The following is a 12,018-nucleotide window of genomic DNA, read 5'->3' as shown; positions in this document are numbered from 1 at the left end:
ATTTGTACACAAATGTTTCTAGCAATAACATTATTAGCAATAAACAAAAGGTAGACAACTTGAATCCCCACCAACTGATAAATGAATAAAGAAAATGTGATATATTTGTAAGACAGAGTATTACTCAGCCACAGAAAGGAATGAAGCACAGGCACACACTACAAGATGGTTGGATCTGGCTGGGCGCAGTGGCTCACGCCTGTAACCCCAGCACTTTCAGAGGCCCTGGAGGGCAGATCGCCTGAGATCAGGAGTTCGAGACCAGCCTGACCAACAGGGTGAAACCCCATCTCTACTACAAATACAAAAATTAGCTGGTGTGGTGGCAGGTGCCTCTAATCCTAGCTACTCTGGAGGCTGAGACAGGAGAATCGCTTCAACCTGGGAGGCAGAGACTGCAGTGAGCCAGGATCTCACCACTGCATTCCAATCTGGGTGACAGAGAGAGAGTCCATCTCAAGAAAAAGGAAAAGAAAGGATGGTTGGATCTTGAAAACATTATGCTTGGTGAAGAGGACCAGACACAAAGATTATGTATGATTCCATTTATATGAAGTGTCCAGAGCAGGTGCATCTACAGCGGCAGAAAGTGGTCAGTAGTTGCTCAGGGGTGTGGGAGAGATTGAAGATTTGTGGTTAAAGGGTTTGTGTCTTATTTTTGAGGTGATCAACCAGTTCTAATATTGACTATGGTTTTGTGTATCTGAAAATGTACTAGAACTATCGAATTGTATACTTCCAATTAATGGATTGTGTGATATGTGAATTGTATTTCAATAAAGTTGTATATTTAGAAGTCCCATGTAAACATCTGCCCCCGTGCGTACAAAGGATGTTCTCTCCATCACTGTAGGAAGCCTGCATTTCCACTTCTCAAGTGCTGTCCCCGAGATGGGAAATGCACACTGCACGACTGCTGGAAGGCAGCTCTTCTGGTCCAGGATAAGCGTCACTACTGCGTCGAATCCAAAGTAACCCTCACAGGTCATGAGGGCTGGTCTTTTTTTTTTTTTTTTTTTTTTTTTTGACGGAGTCTCACTCTATCACCCAGGCTGGAGTGCAGTGGCACAATCTCAGCTCACTGCAAGCTCCACCTCCCAGGTTCAAGCGATTTTCCTGCCTCAGTCTCCCAAGTAGCTGGATTACAGGTGCATGCCACCGAGCCCGGCTAATTTTTGTATTTTTAGTAGAGATGAGGTTTCATCATATTGGCCAGGCTTGTCTCAAACTCCTGCCCTTGTGATCCGCCTGCGTCAACCTCCCAAAATGCTAGGATTACAGGTGTCAATTGGTCCTCTTTTGTCCCAACGTCATGATCTTCCTAAGCAATGGCCTGGTTCCATGTAGACTTACGGGTGTGACGAGAATCTTCTGTTTTCCCATGGGAAGCCCTGTGACTTGGCCCCTGCATTGCATTCCATAAGGGGTCTGCTTCCAGGACACTTAGCAAGGCCACTTCTTCAAGAAATGACATGAAGAGGGGTTGAGACAGCCCCACAGTGCTTTGGAAGAGCATCTCTACAGCCAATGGTCCTGATGATGTGCTCGGTGGTGGAGGGGAAACAGGGGTGTGAGCCTTGAGAGACGACTGCTCTCATTCCCGGCCTCGTTCATGATCTCATCATCTCTTCACTTACATAAAGAGAGCAGATCTTTCTTATCCCACCAGAAAACCAAGATTTTGGCTGTCCTGTCAAACCTTTAGAAAGAAAAACGAGCCCTCAGACCCAACCACCGTGACCCACTGCTGATCAGGAGCTTCAGGTCTGTAGAACAAACACTGTTGATCCGTTGGGCTATTCGCCACTTCTCCTAGGTCTTTTTTATTTCCTGAACTACGCAACATGATTTCCTGCCATTTATTTAAAGAGGCCAGGACCTGAGTGGATGTAACATCATGTTGGAGCAACCCCAGCCCCCATGGGGATACAGTTCTGTGCCTCTGAGCTTTTCTTCACGCATGGCCTTTCTCGAGAGAAGCTCATTCAGGAACTTGACGAGTTTTGCTGGAAATCTGGTTCTGATTTTTCCTCCCCCAACTTTACAATTATAAAGAATGTAGGCTATGCAATAAAAATTATAATGACCTATTAAAATAGACCCTTTGTGGCTAATAAAAATGAAACCTCTCAGCCTGACATGGAGACAAAAAAGATTACAACTGTCCGCCCAAAAACTTCAAGAGTTTTTGAGAAAGAAAAAAGACACAAAACAATAGAAGTAGTATTTTGAGGTTGCGTTAAGCTGCTCACAATGTAGGTGGCTTTGTTCCATTTAGACACCAAAGACTTCCTGGTGTCTGGGCTGGATTCTGACAGTCACAGTCATCTTACCATGGGGGTACCTGGCCACAGTGGATGTGCCACTCAGCCCCAGGAAAGCCCCTCAGTGGCTTCCTATCAAGGGCAATGTTATTTGCACAAATACAACGGTGATCAGTCCACCACAAGAGAGCTCTCTCCTCCCCAGATGTGTGTTGCTGCTTCTCTGGATGGCAGGCCAGCTGCCTCCACCCGTCCTGGCGCTGCCCTTCCCATCCATCACAATGAATGCTTGTGGATGCAAGGTGGAAGATTGTGTGGGGAAAGTCAAGGGGCTTTTCAAAGTGAAAGGTCAGGAAACATTTTTCTTGGCCAGTGAGAGTACTCCTCGCCTTGGTTTTATATCAGGTGGTGCTGGGAGCACTGGGCTTGCTAGCCCACACCTTAAAACATGCGTCACCTGGAAAAGAAGAAAAGCAGTGCAAGGTGGAAAAGGAAATGAATTTTTGCACACTCCTCTTTGGCTCCAGGTACTCTGTAGATCCTACCAGTCTTAGTTTCTTATAACGATCCTCTGGGATCGATTGTGTTATTATTGTGATTTAAAAAATGGGCAACCTGCAGCTAAAGATGATTAAGGAACTTGTCAATGATCACAAATGTTGGTAAAATGAGACCAACAGACACCTTGCCATTACCACTTTGTGGTCACCTTGCAGTTCTCTGCAGTGGCCGGAAGCTCTTGCAAGGTGCCTGTCAGTTCCTTTTGGTGAGTCTAAGGGGCTGTGCCAGGAGGTAGGGGCTCCCGGCCTGTGTCTCCCACTCTTCATCATTCCCACTTCTCTTCCAAGTTGTGCAACGCAAGAAGCTGGCTTGATCTGGAATGTAGGATAACTCACGTTTACAATGCCGCCGTGGTAGTTGATCTGTTAGTGGCAGCTCTTGGGAGAGTCAACTCTGGCATAGCCTATAGACACCTGAGCGCCTGTCGAGCTGATTTTGCCGCGAGTAAAAGGTGTTTATCTAACACATCCCACTTGGCAGTGCAGGCTGACTTCCTCAGATGGTGTCCGACTACTTCCAGCGGGTTTTCTGAGGAGCCTTTCTCTGTTACATGAGGCATGGAACACCTGCCCTTGGGGATGGCCTAGGCAAGCACCAGGACACCCTCAAGTTGGCTTGTCTGAATGAGCACTTATTTAAGCACTTACTTTTACCAAAGTTTATGTCATTGGGCGCAATTTTCAACCATCTGGTAAGATACAAAGCCTCTTGAATTTTCCTCTCTGATTCTGGTATTTCACTCCCCATGAAGTCATGTGTGTATGTGTCAGAGAGTTAGAGATGGGGCAGGCTGTTGGTGAAATATAGGAGACCCTAGCCAATGGGGACTCTCCCAGGCATCTGATGTCATTAACCCCATCTGTGTCACTAAGGTGGCAGATGAACACACGCGTGTCTCGCCTATTGAATCATTACATTTAGAACACATGTTCCTTTGTTGGTTAAATACTTGAGATAAGTACCAGTTCAATGCCTTACATTTTTCTACTATGTAAGGCAGACTGACTTTTTTAAAAAAAAAAATCAACTTTTATGGAGCTCCTCCTGTTTACAGAACCTGTTGTCAGTGTTTTCTATGGTTATTGTATTGGAGTCACACAACAACCTTGTAAAACTTATACTGCTGTGTTTCCAAGGAGATAGCTGGGGTGCAGCAGTGACTGACCATTGGCCTGACTTGCACAGCTGGTAGGCGGTGGAGCTCAGGATTCTGCTCTGAACTGCTTGCTCCAGGGCTTATGCGCCTTCTCCATCGTGCTCCCCCATGGAGATGCCCAAATCCAAATGAAAGGGTTGTGTTTGCTCAGCCTGACCATATGCCATGAGCAAGCATTGGCTATTTCCCATTGGTAGATGAAAGTGGACACTCAGGAAGCATAGTGATATCCCCTGTCAAAGGTAAAGAAAGGGGTTCAGGAAAACATCTGGCGAATTGCCCAGGGATCTGCACCAGAGCTTCATTCCCCTCCCCTGTCTGTTGGCTTCATGCATCTTAGCTACTCTCTTGCAATGAAAGAGTATGTGGGAAAAGGCCCATGTATCTCTTTTCAAAGATTAGTGCTTAACAAACATTTGTGAAAACATAAATTCACAGGCATTATCTTTTTAAAAAACAATTTGATTGAGGTAAAATTTACATACCATAAAATGCACCTGTTTTAACTGTATAATTTGATGACGTTTAGTAACCTTACAGAGTTGTTCAACCACCATCAAAGTCTAAGTTTAGGATGTTTTAGGATGTTTCCTTCACCCCAAAAAGAAATCAGGTGTTTACTTTTAGCGACTCTTCATTCTCACCCCCAGCCCCTGGCAACCACAAAGCTTCTTTCTGAGCACTCCATGCAAATGGGATGAAAACGTGTTCGTGTGACATTTTAGGCTGACTTCTTCCACTTAGCACAATATTTTCAGACTTACCTGTGTTGCAGGTTGACGTTCACTCCTTATTGCTGAATACTACTCCTCTGTGTGGATACACCACATTTGTCATCCATTTCTCAGGTGAAAAACATGTGGAGTGTTGCCACCTTTGCATGTTAGGAAGAACCCTCCGTGGACATTCACACACAAGTCTTCGTGCTGACATATGTTTTGTTCTACCTTGGGTAGATTCCTAGTAGTGAGGATCTCCTTAACATGCGTATAGTATGCAAACTTAAGAAAGTCTAAATGCTCCTTTTATCAATGTTTAAATAAAGCATTCTTTTTTTTCAGAGAGTAAGCACATGCATGGATACTCTTTTTCTAAATATGGCTGGGTTAATGAACTTAATTTTTAGAGCAGATGAGGATTCTGCAAACTCCCCATGTATGTCAGTTACATATCTTCTTTCGACTTTAGGACATTTGGAGAGTGTAGACTAAGCCTGAGATCTGTGTGAAGGACACAGATGATGAATATTCCTTGCAGGAGAGAGCAGAAAGAAAGTTTTATTCCTCGATTAATAGGATTGACAAAACCAATTGTTGTTGAGTGAGAGGAAATCCTCCTGTCACCAAATGTCCCATTATTTCTCCAGCTAGAACAGTGATTGTCACAAGCACCCGTCAGGGTCACGGAGGTGAAACACCTGAGACTGGATCTAAGTGGAGGAAAATGCCCAGAAATCCACTGGCCCTGTTCTTTTGGGTGACTGCAGAAGGAACTAAAATGTGACACTTACCAAACCTGTGTGTTAAAACTCTTACAATTACAATGGAAAAATCATATCTGAGGCGCTCACTTTCCACATGTAAAATTTGAGTAGGTAGATGAGAAATAAGATTTGGGTCAGCTAGATCATACACATGAGTGAACATTTCTGGGCTATTAACTTTTCTCTGCAGGAATAGTTCAAAAATTAGCCTGCACACACCATTGGCACCAAGTTCATAAATCTGTAATGTGTATTTCCTCATCTTTCAGAATACAAATAACCACAAGGAATGCTGATATTAAAATGTTATTTGATGAATTCTACAAAGCCACCTGGTAATTTCTGGGGATGTTACCCGTTGGACATCACTCCAGATTTATTTGACCAGTGCTGTGGGAAAGAGCCTTTTTCTCTCCCCTAGCATATACCAACCTCCAGGCTCCTAGGGGGAAATTAAAACAAAAAAAAATTATTGTCCAATAAAGCCCCTCAATGAGCATTTGAATCCATCTGCCAGGCTGTTGTTTTAGAACTTTATCCTGGAAATTCTAGTCATTAATATGCAAGTTAAAATATTTGAAAGCAAGAGACAAGATCAACGTAATTTTCAGAAAATGGTTCTTCACCTAGAAAACCAAGAAAGGCAATAAAAACCATTTACACTGTAAGACAGTTTAGCAGAATATCTAGTTACAGAACAATGAAGTGAATGAGTTCATTTGATTCAGTGATTACATTTGAACAATAACCTGGGCCTATGCTAACCACGAACAGGATAGAAAGTATCATGGAAACAAACTTCATTTTCTATAATGACAAAACCTTAAAAAATGGTAAGAAACACTACGTAATAAAAGTATACAGGAAGTTGAAGATAAAATTATATAACAAGAAAGAAGCCTAGTAAAGAGAAAAATGCAAGATTCCTGGGCAAAATTTAGTATTATAACCGACCCTCCCTGAATTAACTTACAAACAGTATATGATTCCAGTCAGAATGCTTGGGTTTATCTAAAAGGCTAAATGAATATTACAGTCCACATATCTTAAAAGAAGACTAAGAGATTATCAACTTCCGGATATTACATCACAGAGTAAGGCTTCAGTCATTATAGAGAACTGAAGAGAAGAGACAAAAACAGAGACAAAAACATCTAGAAATTCCAGAAGCAGTCTGAATTCTGAAGAAGTGGTTAGTAGCTGTTGTGCAAAGCATTTCAAACGATCCAGAAAAGGATCAAGCGTTCAATAAACAGTACTGAGAAAAAAATAAAATAAGATCCCCATTGCTCACCTTAAGCTAAAGCAAGTTCCCAAGGGGTTGGCATGAAATGTAAAACAGGAAATTGGGAGAGCGTTCACCTAAAGGTGCGGTGGGTTTCATCTTCCTAAGAATAACATCAGAAAGAGAGAAACCACTAAAGACCAATAGAGTAGATTAAAGAAAACTAACAGAAAATGATCCTCCAGCATTTGTAGTAGTCAATAAGAACTACTGGAGGGAGAGAGAAAGCGGGATGGAGATGGATTAGGAGCCATTGACTCACATGATTATGGAGGTTGTGGAGTCCCATGACCTGCCTCTGCAAGCTGGAGGCCCTGGGAAGCTGGGAGTGTAATTCAGTTCAAATCCAAAGGCCTGTGAGCAAGGGGGCCCATGGTGTGAGTCCCAGTTCAAGGCCCAGAGAAGATGACGTGAGATGAGCTGTCTCTGCTCAGAAGAAAGACAGAAAAAAGGGACAAAATCCCTCTTCCTCTGCCTTTTGCTCCACTCAGGCCCTCAGTGGGTAGGATGAGGCCACCTACATTGGGAGGGTACCTGCTTCACGGAGTCCAGGGACTCCAAGGCTGACTCCAAGGTCAGTCAAAGTCTGGGGACATGTTAAAATTAAAGGTCACTGCATTTGAATCAAAAGCACCATAATCAAATGAAAAGGCAAAGAGAAAAACTGGGGACAACTTGTAGAGCTGTCCTAGGCTGGCCAGGGGCTTCTACTGTGCATGTGGAATAATGAGAAACTCTGCAATAAGGGGGAAATCAGAATAAGACATAGAAATGACATTAATAGCCTTTTGTAGAAGATGAAGAAACACATAAGCATTAAAACTATTTGGTTTCATTGGAAATAAACAGTTCCTGAAAATTTAGATTAAAAAGCTTGAGTTTTTTTTTAAATTTTTGAGATTAAACATTTTATAATTGGCTAAGATTCAAAAAAACACTAATGCTCAGTGCTGGTGATGCTGTAGGGGAGGAGAGAGAGGCAGAACCTGCTGGGATGACCTTGTGTCAGCAGCACCTTTCTGGAAGACATATATGTGTGTGTGTCATACATAAAACCACACTTTGTTATATGTATATACCACATATATATATGCATAAAAATTGTGTTAAGGCCAGGTGCGGTGGCTCACTCCTGTAATCCCAGCACTTTCAGAGGCTGAGGTGGGTGGGTCATGAGGTCAGGAGTTCGAGACCAGCCTGACCAACATAGTGAAACCCCATCTCTACTAAAAATACAAAAATTAGCCGAGCTTGGTGGCACACGCCTATAATCCCAGCTACTCAGGATGCTGAGGCAGGAGAATCGTTTGAACCAGGAAGGCGGAGCTTGTAGTGAACCGAGATTGCGCCACTGCACTCCAGCCTGGGCGACAGAGCAAGACCTTGTCTCAAAACAAATGAACAAACAAACAAACAAACAAACTATATATATATATATATATATATACACACACACACACAGAGAGAGACACACACACACAAAGACCAAATGAATGTTTGTAATGTTTTTGCAGTAAAAATTGTAGGTTAGTTTAAAAATATTTTCTGAGTGCTTTTTGCATGGAGCATGCTTTGATAATATAAGAAGTATGAAATATTTTTTGAAAATAGGATGTTTTAGTTGATGAAAGTGTAATTAAAGAAGTAGAGTAGTAAAGAAATTAGAGTAATATATAAATAATTAAGTTTTTTTAAAAATAATCCTTATACTTCTGAAAAGGGAAAATATCGATCCAATTATGATACTAAATACAAGAATCAATCTCAGTACGTTAGGCACAGGGAATATGAGAAAGACACAGGTGAATCTGAGTTTATGTTTTCTCATCTGCTGGTCCACAGCAGGACATGAAGAGTTGGGTAACTTATGGTTTGGAACGCATGCTTACTTTTGCAGGACTTTGAAAAAAAAAAAGTCTAATTACACCCACATCATAGTTATTCCTGGAGGCGTTGCCTGTGTACGAACCCAACACCAACCAGATGTTCCTCAGGAGACCGGTTCACAGACCACGGGCTGCTGCACTGCAGTGTGGACGGGCATGAAATAACTTGTACTCCCATCATTTCTGTGGGGGTTTGAATGCAAAAAGCAAGTATGCATCTTATAAAGAAATGCGTGTCACCCAGCTCCACAGCCTCGCTGAAAATTCCAGCTACCCAAAGCGGGGATGAGGATGCCAACATTAACACACACACACACACGCGCGCGCACACACACACACACACACACACACACGCAGACGTTTTTCAGTTCAGGGACAAGCCTTTCATAGCCAACTTTCTGCTGAACGACGCAGTGAAATGAGTTCACGATTATTTTGAATGAGTATAGTTTTTAAAACCTTACTAAAATATTCTCTGATTTTATAGCATTTGATAAAGTCAGGGAGCTTTTTGATGTGTTTTCTTTCAAAGTGCATGGATGCTGTTTTGGCAACTTTGATATTTCATTGGAAGGGAGCATAATAAACTGTTTTCTTTGTATTGATTGAAGAAATATAGTGCTTATTTTTTTACTTGCTTTTCTAGTAGTTATTCAATAGGTTAAAGGGCAACGCCATCTGTTTCCTAACAGGACATTTTGTGTAAGATTTGCAAGTCCTACAGGCGCCTTTAAGCATGGATAAATATGCACTCTTGGTTTCAGATGGGTAGTTTTTTACTACCAAAGGATGATTATGTTGTGTGCCTTGAGACATTGGCTATAATATATTTCCTGTCCCTTTATTGCATTTTGGAATCATAAACAATGACTGTTTGGCTCAAAGCCATTTATTCAGCCCAAAAAGACATTATTTGCACAACAAAAATCAATAAAAATGTTACTAGGTCTGGCTGGATACTTTGCTTAACTGTGATATTTGTCTATCACTGATGGCATGCCATCTCTCGTAGGAGACTGGGGCCAAAACACAGCTATTGATCCAGTCAGCGGTGATGGATACTGGCATTTGGAAAGGGCTGCTGTAGAGAATCTCGATTAAAAAAATATTTCTAGGTTTTGCCTGCAGCAGAGTCAAGATAACCCGAGTGAGGAGATTTTCTCTGTTCTGTTGGGTTTCTCCCTCTTGTGGTGGAGAAGCGCTCCGGACCAAAGTCATGATTGAAAGAATTAAGTCAATCTGTGTTTAGCCAAAGGCTTTGGCATCGTATCAAGCTTAGCTGATTTAGACACGACCCCCTGTCATTTTCGTCACCTTAAAGCATCAGGAAAGCATTTTATATCCACCAAGGGTCGTGAAGAGCTGCGAGGATGATCTTGCTTGCCTTTTCTCTCTTTTTACAGTATCTGTTTATGTCTAGAAGAAACAGGGCACACTGCTTCCCCCAAACAATTAACTCTGCAACAGAGCACTTCCAAAATGTACAATTTAGTTAAGACTGAAGGCATTAACGAAAACGGAGGCCGTGTGATACGCAAAACATACCAAATAGGTTATAGACAATTTACTGCACTGAGCTTGAGGGAAAAAAATGATATATTATCCTCTGGTCCCATAAATTTAAAATATAAAATTGTTTTTCATTTTTCACTTGATATCTCCCCACTTCCAGCATAAATCTCCGCCACGGAGCCGCAGCGGAAGGTGGCAGAAGGTTGAAAATACTTTTATTTTATTTTACTTCATTTCGTTTTATTTATTCATGTATTTATGCCAGACCTTTTCCAAAAACAATTCATGGGAAAGGTGAGCTATTTGAATAGAGGCCCAGCATTCACGGGATGACAAGGTTCACTCTCTGAGCTGGATCCCAGGGTGAGGGGCTGGATTTCCAAACTCCACGACACTCCGCAGGTTCACAGCACCATTCAGCACCTGGACTCTGTGCGGTGTGTGTGTGTGCTGGAGTGGGGAAGGGGGCACTCCCAACAGCAGCTCCTCGCTGGATCCCAAATTTCATCCCCAAAGTGGTTCCTTCCGTTCTCCAGCTGGCCTGAAGGGCTGCTGTCTCTTTACGTGGGTCAGACACGGCCGTGCAAGTCCAGCACAGGGAAGTCTCTCTGCTCTATTTTTGTTTTACTGATTGTCTTGGATATTGTCCTTTCGTTTTTAAACTAGAGAGTGATCATAAAGTCCGTCCATGTCACTATGATTCATTATTATTTTTAATCTCTAGAACACTCTGCTTGGGGTGGACATAATTAGAAGTCGCAATGAAAAAAATCCACTGTTGTTGCCATTGCTGACTCTTTTCAGGTGAGAAATTGGGTCTGGAGGATTAGATTTCATCGTGAACGATGTGGAGACGCCTCGGCTATTTCTTTCCGTGAATTGTTTCGCAGCTGAGATCCTGTCTGCTAGACGTAGGTTTTGCACTAATGATAAATGAATTTTTTTAGTGTTTCACGTCGTGTATGATTTTTTCTAAACTTGTATTATGGCCACATTTGTAAGTAGACAGAAAGTGTCATATCACAATAACGTAAAGTGTGGTTTATAGAGATTAAATGTCTAATAAACACTTAGAGCATTGTAATTACATTTTCTGATTGCAAATATACATATGGTGTGGTGTACATATACCTGATATACATAAAAGTATACAAAGTATATGAATACATCCACATACTGTACACATTTGTATGTGCGTGTAGCCATTTCCTGGGCTAGGTAATAGTTAATGTACTTACCACAACATATTCTCTAAAAGTATGTTTTCTATGATGCTAGATTTTTTCATTCTGAAGTACACACATGAATGGACCTCTTGAAGCTTCCACTTCAGATGATTCCTTAGCTACTGCTTTTATCCCCTTTGGAAAAACCGTCTCCTAAAGGTCTTCCTGGAGCGAGGAATGCCGACGCCTCTCACTGCTCCTGAGAGTACCAACTCCCAGTCGCCATTCACATTAACTTTCCTAAACCTGCATGTTCACCAATAATTAAAACTTACTTCCCTTTTATCCTGCAGCAGAGAAAAATCAAGCAAGGCTTCCAAGCCGACAGCAGACGCCCTTTGAACACTGAGAGACACACACACAAACCCGTGGCACGTTCCTCATGCAACAGCTCCTTCCGATTTCAGACAAGTCAAAGCTAGGAAGCGCCTTGTAAGTGGCAGAGAAGGAGCAGCTCTGCCTTCAATAGATTTTTGTCCTATCTCGTCCTGCTGGTTTTCCTAAAAATTTACATGGGCTTCAAATAATATCTATTTTGCAAGTTGAAGAATAGACCAGTGGATGTGTTTCCTTGATTACCGTCACTTCATTTGCAGTGATTCCATTTTTAAAATCCATTCCAAGCTAGATTTGTCTTACTGCTTT

Source organism: Macaca thibetana, chromosome 6 (genome assembly GCF_024542745.1).
Source record: "Macaca thibetana thibetana isolate TM-01 chromosome 6, ASM2454274v1, whole genome shotgun sequence".
NCBI lineage: Eukaryota > Metazoa > Chordata > Mammalia > Primates > Cercopithecidae > Macaca > Macaca thibetana.
The sequence above is the reverse complement of the archived record's forward strand: the minus strand, read 5'-3'. Positions refer to the sequence as shown.